The sequence below is a fragment of the Bombus vosnesenskii genome, unplaced genomic scaffold (genome assembly GCF_011952255.1).
Source record: "Bombus vosnesenskii isolate JDL3184/JDL3185 unplaced genomic scaffold, Bvos_JDL3184-5_v1.1 scf7180000014804, whole genome shotgun sequence".
Taxonomy (NCBI): Eukaryota; Metazoa; Arthropoda; class Insecta; order Hymenoptera; family Apidae; genus Bombus; species Bombus vosnesenskii.
Genome location: NW_022883654.1, coordinates 1 through 15732, shown reverse-complemented (window position 1 = coordinate 15732; position 15732 = coordinate 1). Strand labels below are relative to the sequence as shown.

General features: G+C 35.7%; 1 long non-coding RNA gene across 1 annotated transcript; it reads left to right on the top strand.

Annotated features, from left to right (window-relative positions):
• Window positions 1-4116: 4116 nt before the first annotated feature.
• On the top strand, window positions 4117-4960 carry LOC117240574. Its single transcript, XR_004494738.1, has 3 exons — window positions 4117-4196; window positions 4504-4571; window positions 4942-4960. It is a non-coding gene; the product is annotated as an uncharacterized LOC117240574 (long non-coding RNA).
• The last annotated feature ends 10772 nt before the right edge of the window (window positions 4961-15732 follow it).

Below are 15732 nucleotides of genomic sequence, written 5' to 3'. Positions count from 1 at the left end.
CCTCCTTTATCGCGGTTCGAATGCTTAATAATATAATGGGTAAAATGTCGATCCAGTTGCTCGTGTCGAGACACTGTATCGCCGCTTTTAATTGTCTGTGTAGGCGCTCTACCATCCGAGCTATCCAAGTGGAAAGGACGGCCGAAGCAACGGTTGGCGCTTCCATATCGACGAGGGGAGTGGCTTCGGGCCAACGCGAGAAACGATCGATACACTTTGGATAATATCGATAACCTTGTGAATATGGCATGACGATAATGTCTAGTGTATGTGTTGGAACCGGCCTTCTAACGTTTTGAACGTTCCGACATGCTAGGACACGTGCCTGGTGACTTTGAAGCGTTGACATGGTATACACTGTCGCGCCCAAGTTCGACAATCTTTATTAATGGACGGCCAGACGGAACGTGTTGTCACCAATTTTTGCGTAGCGCGTATTCCCGGATGGGAAAGTCTATGTAACGACTGAAATACGGCGCGACGTAACGGTTCCGGTACGTACGGTCGCGAGGTTTCGTTCGTGGGATCGCAATAAATTCCGACATCCTGATCGGGAAATCGTATTTTTGTCAATTGCAGCGCGCTAGAGCCGGACTCAGTGATTTCGCGTAGCTCGGTATCGTCTTCTTGCGCTGCGGCTAACGTTTGATGATGGACGGATTTCCCGATCGCTTCTCTTCGTGGTAGAGTATCGGCTACGTTATTGTCTACCCCTTTAATGTGTCGGATATCGGTCGTAAATTGTCCTACGTAGTCTAAGTGTCCAAACTGTCTCGGCGAACACTTGTCGGGATTTTGATCAAACGCGTATACGTTTATATACGCGTATGCGTACGCGTAGGGGTTTGTGATCAGTATAAATCGCGAAATCTCTCCCTTCGACAGCGTGCCTGAATCGTTTCACCGCGGTGTACATCGCGAGTAATTCTCGATCGTATGCGTTCTACTTTCGTTGCGCGGGGGATAGCGATTTCGTCATGAAACCTAGGGGTTGCCAAGTATCGTTGACGCGCTGTTCAAGTACCGCCCCTATGGCGTAATCGGAAGCGTCGGCACCGCTGGGATAAGTGTTGCAGTGCCGGGTTGCGGCCAGGCGAGAGCGGCCACTCGTGATATAAACCGGGCGAACAGACCGCCGCCTCTGGATCACCACTGGGGCTGTCAGTTCGTGGTGTTTCTCCATGGCCGGTTTTTGCACCCATGAAACAACAAGTTGTCCTGGGCCGCCATTAAGCCGCTTTCCTGGCTTCCAGTGCATTCACGGCCGCCTTCGGCGCATCGGAATAAACAGCCTGTCCTCATTCGCCGGTGCGCCCTCGCCGATAACGAACGCCAGGGTTCATTTGCCAGGACATACAAACAGGGACGGCTTTGCATCAGGAACGCTCCTCTCCCTTTTCCTTCTTTCTATCCTCATCCAACCTTCAGAATCCTCGCTATAATCCTGTTCACTCCTTACCTTCCTGATTTTCCTCCCACACGCCTCGGCGTATGTGGCCTCTCCTCTTCGGGGCCTCTTAAGTTCCACTACTCTCATTGTTTCAGCCGGCGATACCACTTTCCTTTTGGGCTATCCGCCTTTAGTCATCATCGCTTCTTTCATTCTTTCTGTCCTGTCTACCCTTCTTTCGATCTCGATAGGCTCTCTTCTTCTCTTTCTCCTTCTAGCCTTCTGCTCTCCACATTGTTCCAAGGAAGACAGGATGCCTTTAATCAAATTTCCTATCTCCCTAATCCCCTCATCCTTGTCTTTATCCAACTGAAATTTTTTGACTGAAACATTTAACATCTGCGCTGCACCCGCCAAGGCTTGTATGAACCCTTTCAGCTCAGCCCTGGAGATCATATCGACCCGACTTTATTCCTTCATAATAGGAACTTACACCGAGCCGACCGTACATACTCTTAAACGATGCCGCATCGACGGGGCGAACCACCACATATGTTCGTCGCGACCCGCTAGCGCATGCGTCCTAACGTTACCCATCACGTAAATGGCGTCAGTTCTACACACGTGCGCGTCTTAATGGTAAATTTATTACGCGTATTACCGCTTCACAAAATAACGTCATCGCGAGTGTTATAATAACTCCGCTATAATTAAAGAAACGAATCTTACTCGCATGGCCGCTCGAACCTGCAATATCTACGGCGGATAGTGAAGCGTTCCCAGAAAGTGCACGTGCGTGTTAGTATTTAGTGAATATTAATTAATTGATTATTTCTACAAAGCTCATTATCGCTTATGCATTTCCCGCAACGCGTGAATATCTTACATTACACGTTCCTCAGTGTGCTGTTTGTTCATAACGACAAGGTGAAATACGACAACAAAGTCAAACGCTACCGCTAATATCGCTATATACGCTAATATCGTCGCGTCAGTTATGGCGCGTTTCGACTCGCGGAATCTCTTTTCATATTTAGCCATCAGATATATCGCGATGAAATAAGGGAATACAGAGGTTAGGACAATTATCTAGTTTACTATTCGATGGAATTTTACTGCAAGTAATTTTTGAGTTATTTGTTTCTTGTTACTTGTTGTTGTTTATTTGTTTCGCTCTTCGTTAATATTCCACATTCTCTTTTGCCATTGCCTTTTTAACACTGACAATAAGCGTTGAGAGAGCAATCTTGATGTGAACAGGATGATCAGAATTTTTACACGAAGCGCAACAAGGTTGATTTGTGTTATCCTTGCTTTCTTCGATACAGAAATCTGGATCAATACTTGCATCTGGATCGTAATTCATCGTTGAATTTAACGCTGCGACAGTCCGTTGCAATTGGAAGCAACATGACCTAAACGTTAGCAGGTCTTACATTGCATTTCGTTTGTCACATCTAATTTTTGGTGAAAAGTGAAGGCAAAATACTGAAAATCAACCGAAGATCAGAAATTGAAGAAAATATCAGGCTGGCTTTTGACACTAATCTCACCAGGCCCGGTCAAATAACTGGTTTTAAAAGTTGAGAAATCAATTAATCGGAGAATATAAAAATTCACGTAAAGCTAAATGAACAAAAGATATAACGATAAATGTACAATTTTAAATTAGATATTTAAACCAGTCATTTGACTAGGGGTGGTGAGGTTAGTGTTAATTAAATAGTTTAGTAGTCGTTGAGCGGCATTTTGAATATTCATTCGTATAATAATTAGCAAAATAACTTTTCTTCGTTGATTCCTCCACCATAATTAATTTCCATTATTTATATCCTTCATTACACATTTCTTAATTCCCCGTTCATTCAGGATATTTCTAAGAATAAAAATCATTAGATCGGTCAAAACTTCAGGTACTACGTCGTGATAATAAAAATGATATAGAGAAAATATCAATGGACTTCAAATTTTCAACCGTGAAAAAATTATTCTCTTACTACATTTTGGACTTAAAAATAAATATCGTTCCTCTTTTATTATTTTTATATTAGTATTAAAAGCGAATACGCACTCAAAAAGCGCTTAAGACTTCATCTGCATACTGTGTCATTGCGGAACAGTAATTTTAAGTAATTTTTCACTTTCTCCATGCTGTTGTTTCAATCTTGCTTTGTTTAACGAAATTAAGATTATAGAGTAAGGTAACTAATGTAATAAGTTAGACAAATGAGTCTGTGATGTTGCCAGTAGGGCTACGAATTATTGTACGATATTTGTAAATATCGACGTAGAGAAAGAATTGTGCTGTGCAATCCGAAAGATACCTGCTGCGTAATTCGAAAGAAAGTGCTTCGTAGAATAGGAATGTTTTTGTTGATGTATACATTTCTTTGTCTAGATCGTTAACTGTGTAGCTGCTTGTGCCACCGGCTCTTGTGTCCCCCTTCCCCCTCCCTCACACTTTGTAAGTTACTCGGCGAAACTAACGTACAAGGAGTCATTTAGTCGTCTTATTTCGTACCGATAACATGGATCGTGTTGCGTCAGGTTTGCAACATATTCTAACGTATTGGCGGCGTCGGTCTTTTATTACTCTAATAATTTAATCCAATTAAATAATCAGACGCGAAAATAATAAAATTTTATCACATAATTTTGTACGCGACGTTAGAGTTCTTGTTCGCCGATTATAATTTTAACGCTCACGGTAATGTGATCCTTTTTCATATTCTTTTGAATATTCTTTTTCGGTATTAGAGTCAGTGCATCTCTCAAGAGGACAAAGCTTCTGCAGGAGCTCAAGAATGTAAGTAGTTTTAAATATTGTATTTCAGTTTGTTCTCTTATACAATAAATTTATTATACAATAAAAATGATTGATAATTTAGAAAACTGTAAATGCCCTCTTTAATTGAAATAAAGTCTTAAAATCTTAACATTAAAGTACAATAAAACTGGCTGATACGCATCAAAAATCACTGAATATGTTGTTCTCAAACTTTTCTATTAGAGTTCCAATTTACATATTTATTAGAGTTTAGTCTTTATTGTTGCTAAAGTTTCACGTTTGTTATTATGTGTTACCGATTTTAATATCTTATGTTTTGTTATAGACATATCACTACTTCAACTTCGTCATCTTCTTCAGGAGTGTTCTAACAGTGGCACAAAAGCCAAGTATGTAAGTATTTTTACATACTTACTTTCAGTTATGTCTATTCTGTATTTTTTTCTTTGATCACTATCAATGCAGAAATACAATTTGACTGAAAATTTAGGAGGATAGCATTTTCTGAGGTTATTTTTTCGTTAAAATAAAATAAGAGTTAAAGTCTTAATACCGAATTATAAAACAAATGACTAACATACTACAGATTATTTTAGATTTTACACATTCATATTAGAGTCTCGGTTTTTATACTTATCAAATTTTATTAGAATTTCAATCTTTATTATTGCTAAAGTTACTAAAGTTAATAAACCTTCATTTTTCATTATCTCCAACTTTTCAAATAGTCAGCGATCACTCATCCTGTTTTGTTTCGTAACAGATTTTTCGCAGTCTGCATTTCTATTATTAGCCTTTCAACGGTTCCTGTCTGATGTTAGTCTCCCGGATGCAATTCGCTGGGATAGCGCAGCATCCACGGTAACGTTCTCTGTTTGTCTGCTTCGAACGGTGAGTCGCATGCATTTCTGTTCTTCTGGTCACTCAATTATGCCGTAGGATAAAAGACCCGAATCGGCACGGGTGACTGGTTGTATTACGTAGAATTCTTTGCGAGCATAGTGAACGCGGGTATCTTTTATACCCGTGAGTAGTAACGCTCTTTTTTCAAATTTATTAGTTTAAGATAGGTCTTCTTGCACAGCGCGATGATAATAATTAGTTTTTTAATAATTAAGTTAAACATATACACTTGAGAATATATTCGCGTTATTTATAAATATGCATGTTAATATTCCGTATGAATATTTGCAAATGGCAAATATCTACACGAATATACTTGATCTTTAGCAATGAATTAATCGTGACAATGTTAACCCCTTAACCTACAACTACGGGCATAGCCCGTAGTGCGATGATCGAACCAAACGTAAATATTACGGGCATAGCCCGTAGTACGATGATCGGACCAAACGTAAATATTACGGGCATTCTCAAACATAAATCGTAGGTTAAGGGAATAAGTCGCGTTCGTTTATTTCACTTCTCCTAGAATTTAAAATATCAGTTAATCAAAGCAATAATTTTGAACACTGCTTCTGCGTTTTCGATTATGTGCTTTGATAAAGAGATTATCTGAGATTATTTCTTTCTTAGTAATATATTTAGAGTCAGTTATTCCATTTGATCGAGTCTCAGTCTTTTCGCTACCTTCTCTGCAATATTAAAATTTTGTTCTGGTTTATTAAATTAATACAGTAGTGTTACTTAGTTACTATTAAATTAATAAAGTAGAGTTAATCAGAATCGAAGTAGTAAAATACAAAATGAAAGAGCGTTAGTCCGTTAAATAAAAATTACACAAACTAATCATCTTCTCAGATCAGGATTTTCAAATTTAATACGTGGAGGTGGACCTGTGGTCGGGTAGACGCGTTTTCGAGTGACCAATCTATTTCAGAGAATTTCATTCGAATAATCGTCGGTAGAACTGGCGCGAATGAAATATGTCATCGTCTCTGCCTTTGCCCGTCGATTTTTCGAATTTCGTGATCGTGATCGCGAGTGGTTTTCGAAACGAACGTTAATATTGCTCGAGCATGCACGTGCGAACAGGCAGCGATCGCTATATGATCGTTGTTCATCCATGAGTACTTGGATCAGCTTCCGCGATTTATCTTTTTATTTCACCTTTGTACTTTATTTTTTGGTTTGCTATTTAGAAAGTCTCGAGCTTAGATGTAAGTTTCAGCGGGCATTGCGCCCGAAGGAAGAAGAGGCTATGAGCCGAAGAGACCCGGCAAACTGCCATAGAAGAGGACAACTATCAATGACTCCTCAACCTCTGGATCATCCAGGGCATGGGAAGTCATACTTGTTACTACTTTGTCACTATGCTCGCTTTTAGTATTTGTAGTAGTAGTAGTAGTAGTAGTAGTAGTTCTTTTTTTGGCCGATGAAAGGGAAGGACGTAGCGGGCTAGAACACAAACTAACCAGACGAGAATGGGTGGAGACAGCTCGGGGAAACGCCAGTTACTTGAGCGATCACCCCAGTTCAAGTACATAATAGTTATATCGACAGTGAAACTATGTCGTTACCGTAATTTTAAAAAAGTTATTCTGTTTTAAGGCGTGACGGAATATTAATTAGAGTAACCATACGTAATTACTTTCATTGCTGTAACATTATAATGTAATGGGGAAACCCGATATTTGGAAAAGAGCGTCCAATATCACTTTTTTAAAGCATTGTCCGCTTTTAATGGAAATAAAATAATCGTTCTTTTCGGTGTCATTTTATTCTATATTAAAAATGAAGTTTGTGTAGCATCGGTTTTATAGCATACTCGTAAATATCGCGATTCTATAAGCGAAAAGAAATTCTAACTAACTTTGAATATCTCAAAATGATATTGCAGATAACTATTCTATTGTTGAAAGAGATCATTCTGAATGGCAAGATCGTGGCTTGAAAGTTAACATCTTGTCTCTGAACGTGCGTGTCATAAAACGACCTACGAAAATTCTCACAATTTTTGTTCCTCCCGGCGAAACAGTATTGACGTAAAAGAAATTTATCGTGGTTTACGTTTCACTTTAAACGTTAGGATAATAGTGCAAGGATAATAATATAGTAATCTAAAAACAGAAAGCTGATACCTGGTCGAAATAAAATTGTTTCTCAAAAATAGGATCTACTTATGACACGATGTATTTTGCATGAATTGGGACATAAAGGTCAATAACTGGGTCATTACATAATTTTAATGAGAAAAAGCGTCAGGTTTCAAAGCGAGCGTCTTTATGACTTTCGGTCTATAAAACTAAGCAAATCGCGAGAAGTCGCAGCTGCTTTTAGATTCTATAATTGCAGAAATGTATATTATATTGCATGTAGAAAGAAAAGATTCTTTTTAACATATTCCAAAAAAGTTACGTACCAGCATTCAAAGTATCACAAATTGTACCTGTTATCTAAATAATTAGTCGATTATTTTAATGTGACATTTTCAGTATTTCAAACAACTTGGAACATGAACATTTTGGCGGAAGAGAAGAATGATTATTAAAATTTAAATAAGATCCAATGGAGGAAAACTTATCATTCGTACGCATTACAATGTACAATTTACAAAATAATTTTCTTTCTCATTTTTGTCCTAATTTTCTAAACGACGTCTAGGATTTCGTGTATTTAAGCATTCAGTGTTTCTTAATTTTTTACATATGACACATACAGCATGAAGGGTGGGCGCAATCTGGATAGGGTTCAGCATACAGTGCTTGTGACGTTACTAGATTCTGCTGAGTCTTTTCATACACATGCAGCATATCTACATACTTGCTCAGTAAATGAAAATTCCACTTTCATAGTAAAATGTTTTAGCAATGTCGATCGTTATTTACAGTTTTTACTATGTCTCCTGCCAACACGCGCTACAAGTAATCCAAGGTGATAAAAATATACGGACTTCGGCGACCTGCCGATTCCGACGTTCCATCGATATAAACAGAAACCTATTTCTTCTACTTCGGACACTTATTACGACGTAAAATTTGTTGCCTACATTTTTATTTACCCTCGAACTACCTTGTATTAGGTGTCGTTGAAATCGTCCCAACACGCTCTGATATACTAGACATAAAAAAAAGTAGGGCAAATAATTAGCAAAAATGCAGACGACCTTAAAATCTTTGAAATCTTTTCACCCACGAAAGATTGTTACTACCACATTATGGCATCCTCCGCGTTGTATATCTTTTGTACAGTATATACAGGGTGGTTGGTAACTTGGTGGTACAAGCGGAAGGGGGTGATTCTACGCGAAAAAGAAGTCGAAAATACAGAATAATCGTAATTGTATCGTTGGCGTCTGTTAGTCCAAATATCCGGTACATTCTATTAAAGTTATTTATTTAGAACAAATTGTGCATATATGACGATAGTGTCGTTTGCAAACAAACTTTTTCGAACTGTTTTCTCTTTTATTTACATATGTAACATCTAGTGTATACATCGTGTAATATAATTTTGTATCAACGCGTCCCTAAATTTTGGAATGTAGACCATAAGCATCCACTGCCGATATGCCCAGCATGTTTCAGAAACCTTATTGGTTAATTATTATAATTTCGAACAAGAACAAAGCTGTCATAGCGTAATTTTATATTTATTTATCTTTCTATTCGACTTTGCTGTCAGTCAAGGTTTCGAAATATTTCCCTTCTATGATTGATTTCCATCGTTAACTTGTGTCTTAACATTACTGGATAAAAAAGAACCAAAGACTTTATATGTAAATATTTCGATAGTCTTTTGTCAAAGGTATAATGCTAAGAGAACGCAAACAAGCATATGCGTAACAATGTTGTTAGATACTTTCAAAGCAAGTTAAAGTCAGCAAAGTTGAAAAAAAAAGGAGTAAGGACAAAAACCTGAAGATCGCAGCAAGGTTAAGCAATAACATCCAGTTCTAAGTCCTTTCTCTTTACTTTTGTTGCTTCGTTTGATAGTTTTAACGACAGACACTCTTTTAACAAATTACTTGAATCGCTTCTTACTTTTTATTTCTGCAAACAGTTTATGTTAGCTATGCTCATAAAAAATACTAATAATTAATAATTTTAATAGGGGGAGAAAAGTTATTCCACTGAAATATAAAGTTCAATTTACCAATATGCATTGAATGTTTTTAACTTTGCACTTATATTAATTTAAGACAACTATAGAATGTTATTAATTAAATAAATTTAAATAAATGCAATAAGTATCAATCTTACATGATATACTAAGATTCAAATATTTCCTTTCGTGTTAGAATTTGATTAAGTAGAAAGTTGTATTTTCTAATTTTATTAGATGATCTTTGAATTCTGTTTGTGAGCCGCTTAAACGTAAAATCCATGCTTTTGTGCTCAGAGGCACAGATAAATTAAGGTAAGAACTACTTTTCATAAATTATAATAAACGCATAGTACGTTTAATTATCATAAATACAAGATATGGTATATTAAAAATCAGTAATTACATAGAGATTATTTCTCAGTAGCTGTAAATTGCTAAAAAGAGAAGACGATCACCTACAGGCGATGCTAGTACTGAAAGAACATTATAATACATCAGAAGAATTTGTTTTGCGCTTCTATAATACCACATTAGTATTCCAGGGATGAACGTGCTTTATGAGAACGTAACGTTCTTCTAATAAAATACCTGATTTCATAGTGACTTTGGTCTAAATGATATTTTACGAAACGCTCCAGATTCGTCATTGTATTGATCGAAAAATAGGCAAAACAAAATTATAAAATTCTATCTCGCCACCTGGAAATGATCCTAAAAACTTGTAAAAAAAAATGCAAACTAAGCGAAAGAAAACTTTGAATAACCTACTTTGAATAAGCTCTATTTGGTTTTGGCTCTTCTCTTGGATGAACTTTTTGGGTGAAGAAATTTCTAATAAAGGCACGGAAAAGAATTCTCTGATGATTACAAGATAAACATGGAAGATTATTTGACTCAAGTCGCGAGTTCGAGATTTACGTAATCAGATGGAGAGCCTCTGAAGGTGTTAAAAATCTGAAAACTGTACAACTAAGCAAATATGAGCCCGCCAGGTTTTCATTCTTTAATTTCTTTAATTTAGATATTTTACTTGTCAGTGTTTATTCTTTAACTGTCATCCGACAATGTACATTAAACCCCATTTCCATTTTCCACAAAAAATTGTCAATTTTTGTAATCTAACGTTTCATTTTTGTTCCCAATTTTGTTCGTTTTTACTTTATGTTAACATTTTACTGTTCCCTTCTCCATAAATTATTTCAGCCATTTAGAAGGTATATTTCAGGAATTCCAATTGTGTACATCAAAACTAAACGATATCATGTCTGTGCTATTTTCTTGTGCCGGAACATTTGATTGCTTATTTGACGCAGAAAATAATTTTCTTCTTTTTTGTACATTTTTAGATAAAAATCATCATTATTAATTTCTTTAATTTGCATATTACACTTGTCACTTTCCAGTCTTTAACTGTCATCCAACGATACTTTTTATATTAACAAAAATTTATAAACAATTTATATTAAACCGCATTACGAGATAAAAGGATCTTTTCAGCTAGGCATTTCCATCTTCATAAAAAATTGTCAATTTTTTGGAATTGCATCGTATTATCGTGGTGAGTGAGCATGTGTTGCTAGTGTTGTAGCCATCACTATTTTCGTTCGAGGACTATCGAAGGTCGATCGTTTCCACAGATTCCTTCCGTCGTAAACCTCGTTCTTCCTTCTATCACGCTTCAAGGCATAAGGATCGAGAACGGGGTTTGCTGCCATTTCAAGCGCGCCCCGCATTACTCGTTCTCGTAAGTTCAAAATTCGTTGAGCGCTTTGCTTCGCGGATGGCGAATCTTCTCAGCTTCTCCTGGTAGATTGTCTTCGTCTTCTTTCGTTTCCAATGGCAGCATCCGCCTTGGATGAACGATGCTGCTTCCTTGGAATCTCCACTATGTCGCCTATCCGCGTATTCCATTAGACCGACCTCAGTCAGAATTTTCTTCGTAAACATGGAACAATTTAAGCTATATCGAGCATGTACCACGCGTTATATCGTCTGTCTTTGTCTTCCGCCACTATACTCATCGTAATTTTTATTCCAATATGACTTATCGCGTAAAAGTTTTTTATCACAAACAAGTTGCTTGGTCGAAAACTCGAAACATCAGCAACTATGGTGGAGCTATCGAAAAGCTACTAGCTTCCTGTTTCCATGACCAAGAAATATGTTGTCAAGATCGTCATTCTGAACAACTTTTTCTTATACATATAATAGGCTCCGTTTTAGTTTTAGAGTTGTACACAAACGTATGTTTGATAGTGTATATGAATTTTCCTTTTATATTTTCTACAAAATTGTACATTAACATAACATAATACATTAATCGTACATTAGACATAACAAATCTACTGATTAAATACTTATTCGTGTAGCTTAGTATTTTTCCTTCTTTTTTAATGTTACTGGATTATAATCGCCTATTTAACTAACCTGGAATTCCTTGGAATTCAGTGATTGTAATTTTTGTTACTTTTTCCAATGTTTATAATGTATGATACTGTAATATCGTAAGGTAGTTTGAACTAGAGATCGGTTGAAAATAGATAAAAACCGTATACGTCGACTTTCTGTGGTTCGTTTACATTTAAGAGTGCCAACGTGATTAAAGTCACCTAGTTCTTACATAGGTGTGAGGGAAACAATAGACAACGTTAGACGAGAAGGACGGTTTCGTTTTTCAAGGCGTCGAAGAGTAGAGTTGATAGAGCTGGGGGGGGGTTAAGGTTAATTCGTACAAAAAAAGGCATGTTTTTGTGAATTTTTTCTGACGATACAGTTAAAATTTCTTTTTTAAAATCAATAGTACATTGAAGTATGACATTCGAAGAATATTGTGTAAAATTTTCACGGAGAAATATTAAAAAATACGGCAATGGCAGCAATTATTCGGACGTGTCTCGGAAAAAAGTATAATTGCAGTACCCCTCAGAACTTGGTGCTGGAGCATCAGAAATCAAAAAGTTGAAGTTCATTCGTTAGGCTAACAGCCTTCCCCAGGTAACGCTGCGAAGGTTTTTTTCGAAATTTTAATTGTTAACTTTTTCCGAACACTTTGAAGGGTAAAACGCGATTTTGTGCGAAAATTTTCGGCTAATTTGTTATTTCAAAATAAAAATAATTAACAAATTTGAAAAGTTTCTGTAGCGTTACCTGGCAAATTATGTACAGAAATAGTCTTCAAAATTTCAAAAGGATGGGTGCAGTAGTTTTGAAGTAATTGAGGGCACCGACTTTGAAAACGTGAGTTGTGGGGAAAACGCTTTAAAGTTTTGAACACTAAAAAATCTGGTATAAAACGTTCATAAACGAATTTTATCGGCTTACCTCTTCACTAGCGTAGCAATTGTTGAAAAGACTAATAAAAAATCAATTATCCTATAATATTTTTCACGATCTTTCGTAACCTGATCTTCAACGGTCACTTATATTTTTTTATCTGACGCGCTACTTGTTAAAGTGCCTTCGTATTATGCGGAGGTGCAATTTTTCTAGGTCGCTATAATCTCGAACTAGTTGATTGTCTATCAGATCTAGTAACTTTTAGGCATTTTAGTAATAATTTAACACAAAACTTAATGAAAATTGAATATTTACTCCTACATTAAATTTTTTACTCTACACTGACAAAATATACAGTACAGGTATAAGGAGGTTTGTACTTAAGTCGTTAAGTACTATAAATAGATCTGGAGGTAAGATTAGGTATTATATGGAGAAAAAAACGTCTGCGAAGTAACAATAGCACGCTTGGATCGGGTAGGTAATAAAATCCGCCATGTACAAAAATACTCGTAACTTCGTCAATTTTGTTCCAATCGACTTGAAATTTTGACACAATATTCTTAAGATGTTATGCATTCAACTAAAAAATGCAAAAAAAAATTTTAACCCCCCCCCCCTAATCGAGACACCGAAGAGTAGAGTCGAGAGAATTGATAGAGTTGTTAGAGAGAGAGAGTGTGTGTGTGTGTGTTAGATTCGTTGTGACGAGAGTGACCAAATAACTGTAAAGTTAAATAAATATCGTTTTCTGTCCAATTTATATTTGTATATTCAATTTAATATTAATAAATTGTGAGCAACCGGGAAAAAATTTCCATCTTTATTTTCCGATATTACAACACCAAACATAATTTTCAGTTCTTTCTGATTCTTTAATGACAGATGATTGACATTTTTTGTTTCACTGACGTGTGACAATCGCAAAAATTTTCAGGGTCCCATAATTATGTGTTGAAAATGACAACGTATGTTCTCGCTCGCCATCTATATGCTGACGGCTAGTTACAAAAGGGAATAACTAGAAGATGTTACTAGACACGGCCGATAGACCAGATCGATAGTTTAAGACATCCTTTTCGTTCATTCGTTCGTGTCCCTTCCAAGTGTGTGCAATAAAGGTTTTTCGACTCCGAGAAATGTGGTGTTTTCCATCCGAATAATAAAGTAATAACTAAGGCGATCCTACCTCTAAATATAGATATAACAACATTATGTTACCATAGTTTAGAAAGACCTGCCCTAAACATCTCAACTCAAAAGTTATAACAGTTAAAAGTTAGCTAAATTATTAGGTTGTTCCAAAAGTTACTTTCATTTTATGAGGAAATAGTAGATGCACGACATTTTTTGTTTTACATTATTTTACTGAATTATAATTAAGTGAATTATAACTATTAAATATAATCCAATAAAATAATATAATAATTTTAACAACAATTTTTAATAATTAGTTTTGATAATAATTAATCAATTATAATTCGAAAAGAGTCGAATATAAAACGAAAGGGATCAAGAAATGCTATGGGATATTTACGCTATAACGAATGTTCTAACGATCTTTCATTGTAGTCCAAACGTTTTTCCATTCTTCTCTTTGGGTTACGTAGCTCTTTCGTTATGTCTCTTTCTGTAATTTTTTAATTTTACAGAATACAACGTTAGCACAAACGTTGAAGAAATATGAAGATACACTCCGAGATAACAAAATATAAAGCTTCAAGAGTGGAGATATGTACTCCGAGATAACGAGATAAAAAATAAAACGTTGGATGCCTTGAGCCCTAGTAACAACGCAAGAACACACACTGTCTTTTAAGTTCCAATAAAAAGTTTGTGAAACTCAGAATGAGTATTATGAGCATGGATGCTATTTAAACGTCGAAATCTATGTAATAATATAAGGCAATTACTTTTTAACTTTTGGGATGCAATGTATAGGAATCGATGTATCTACCTGTTTGATTCGCATTATTAAAAATCTTGGAAGTAACTTTATCAATTCCAGGACAGATTTCCTGATGTACACACATCATCGAGAGATAAATGTCGCCTGTTTGGTATAAACAGTTTTTGTTTCGATAGATAAAGTCTCGAAAGAATTTCCGAATTGAATTTCTGAAAATTTATGAATTTATGAAAATTCATATCTCGTGTTAGAATCAACAGATTCATTATCAAGGAGAATATTATAACCTGCATTAAAGAAAATCCTGCATCACAGCGCCAGATGATCACTGTTTTATCTAGAGATACTAACAAAGCTATTATCTATTAAATCTAAAATATTCATTCTTGAATCGATGATAACAAGATCTATGAATGATGTGGTTTTGGAACAAAATGCGATATAGGATCTATGAAGTTGAAACTGCAACTGTTTCTGGCTGTCATGCATTCATTCGTTGACTCCTCATTTCTTCGCGTTTGTATCTCTTCAGATATCTTCTTCTTTCGAACAGTTTCACTCATGAAAAGCTAAATATCGTAGGATACGCGAAGGGAACAGAAACTCAATCGGATAGAAAAAGCCAAATATAAAACAATACAAAAACTATGTATATTATATTAATATCTCGAAATATAACATCCGTTTCGGTTCATATAGAACCGAGGAGAACAACAAAATTAAATAAAAAAAACTCTACGATTATTGTTACGCAAATTGCCAAATTCCATATGTTCGAAATTGAGATCTCCTGCAATAAAATAACAATTATTTAAAAAGATATATATATATATATATATAATAATAGAAATAATATCTATAATAATATATATGATATAAATTATACAAGTACGTCTAATTCATTGGTAAACTCGGTCTTTGCTGAACAAGTTGCATAAACAGAAATAATAAAGAAACTAGTATTCTTGGCGATTCTGATTCTAACTATTGCGAACTTTATTTTAGTTCGTTTTACTCCGCTACTAATACTTACGAATCGTATTTATTTGTTTCGCTCTTCGTTAATATTCCACATTCTCTTTTGCCATTGCCTTTTTAACACTGACAATAAGCGTTGAGAGAGCAATCTTGATGTGAACAGGATGACCAAAACTTTTTTTCGTGTTGGATCCTTGCTTTCTTCGATACCGAAATCTGGATCAATACTTGCATCTGGATCGTAATTCATCGTTGAATTTAACGCTGCGACAGTCCGTTGCAATTAGAAGCAACATGACCTAAACGTTAGCAAGTCTTACATTGCATTTCGTTTGTCACATCTAATTTTTGGTGAAAAGTGAATGCAAAATACTGAAAATCAAC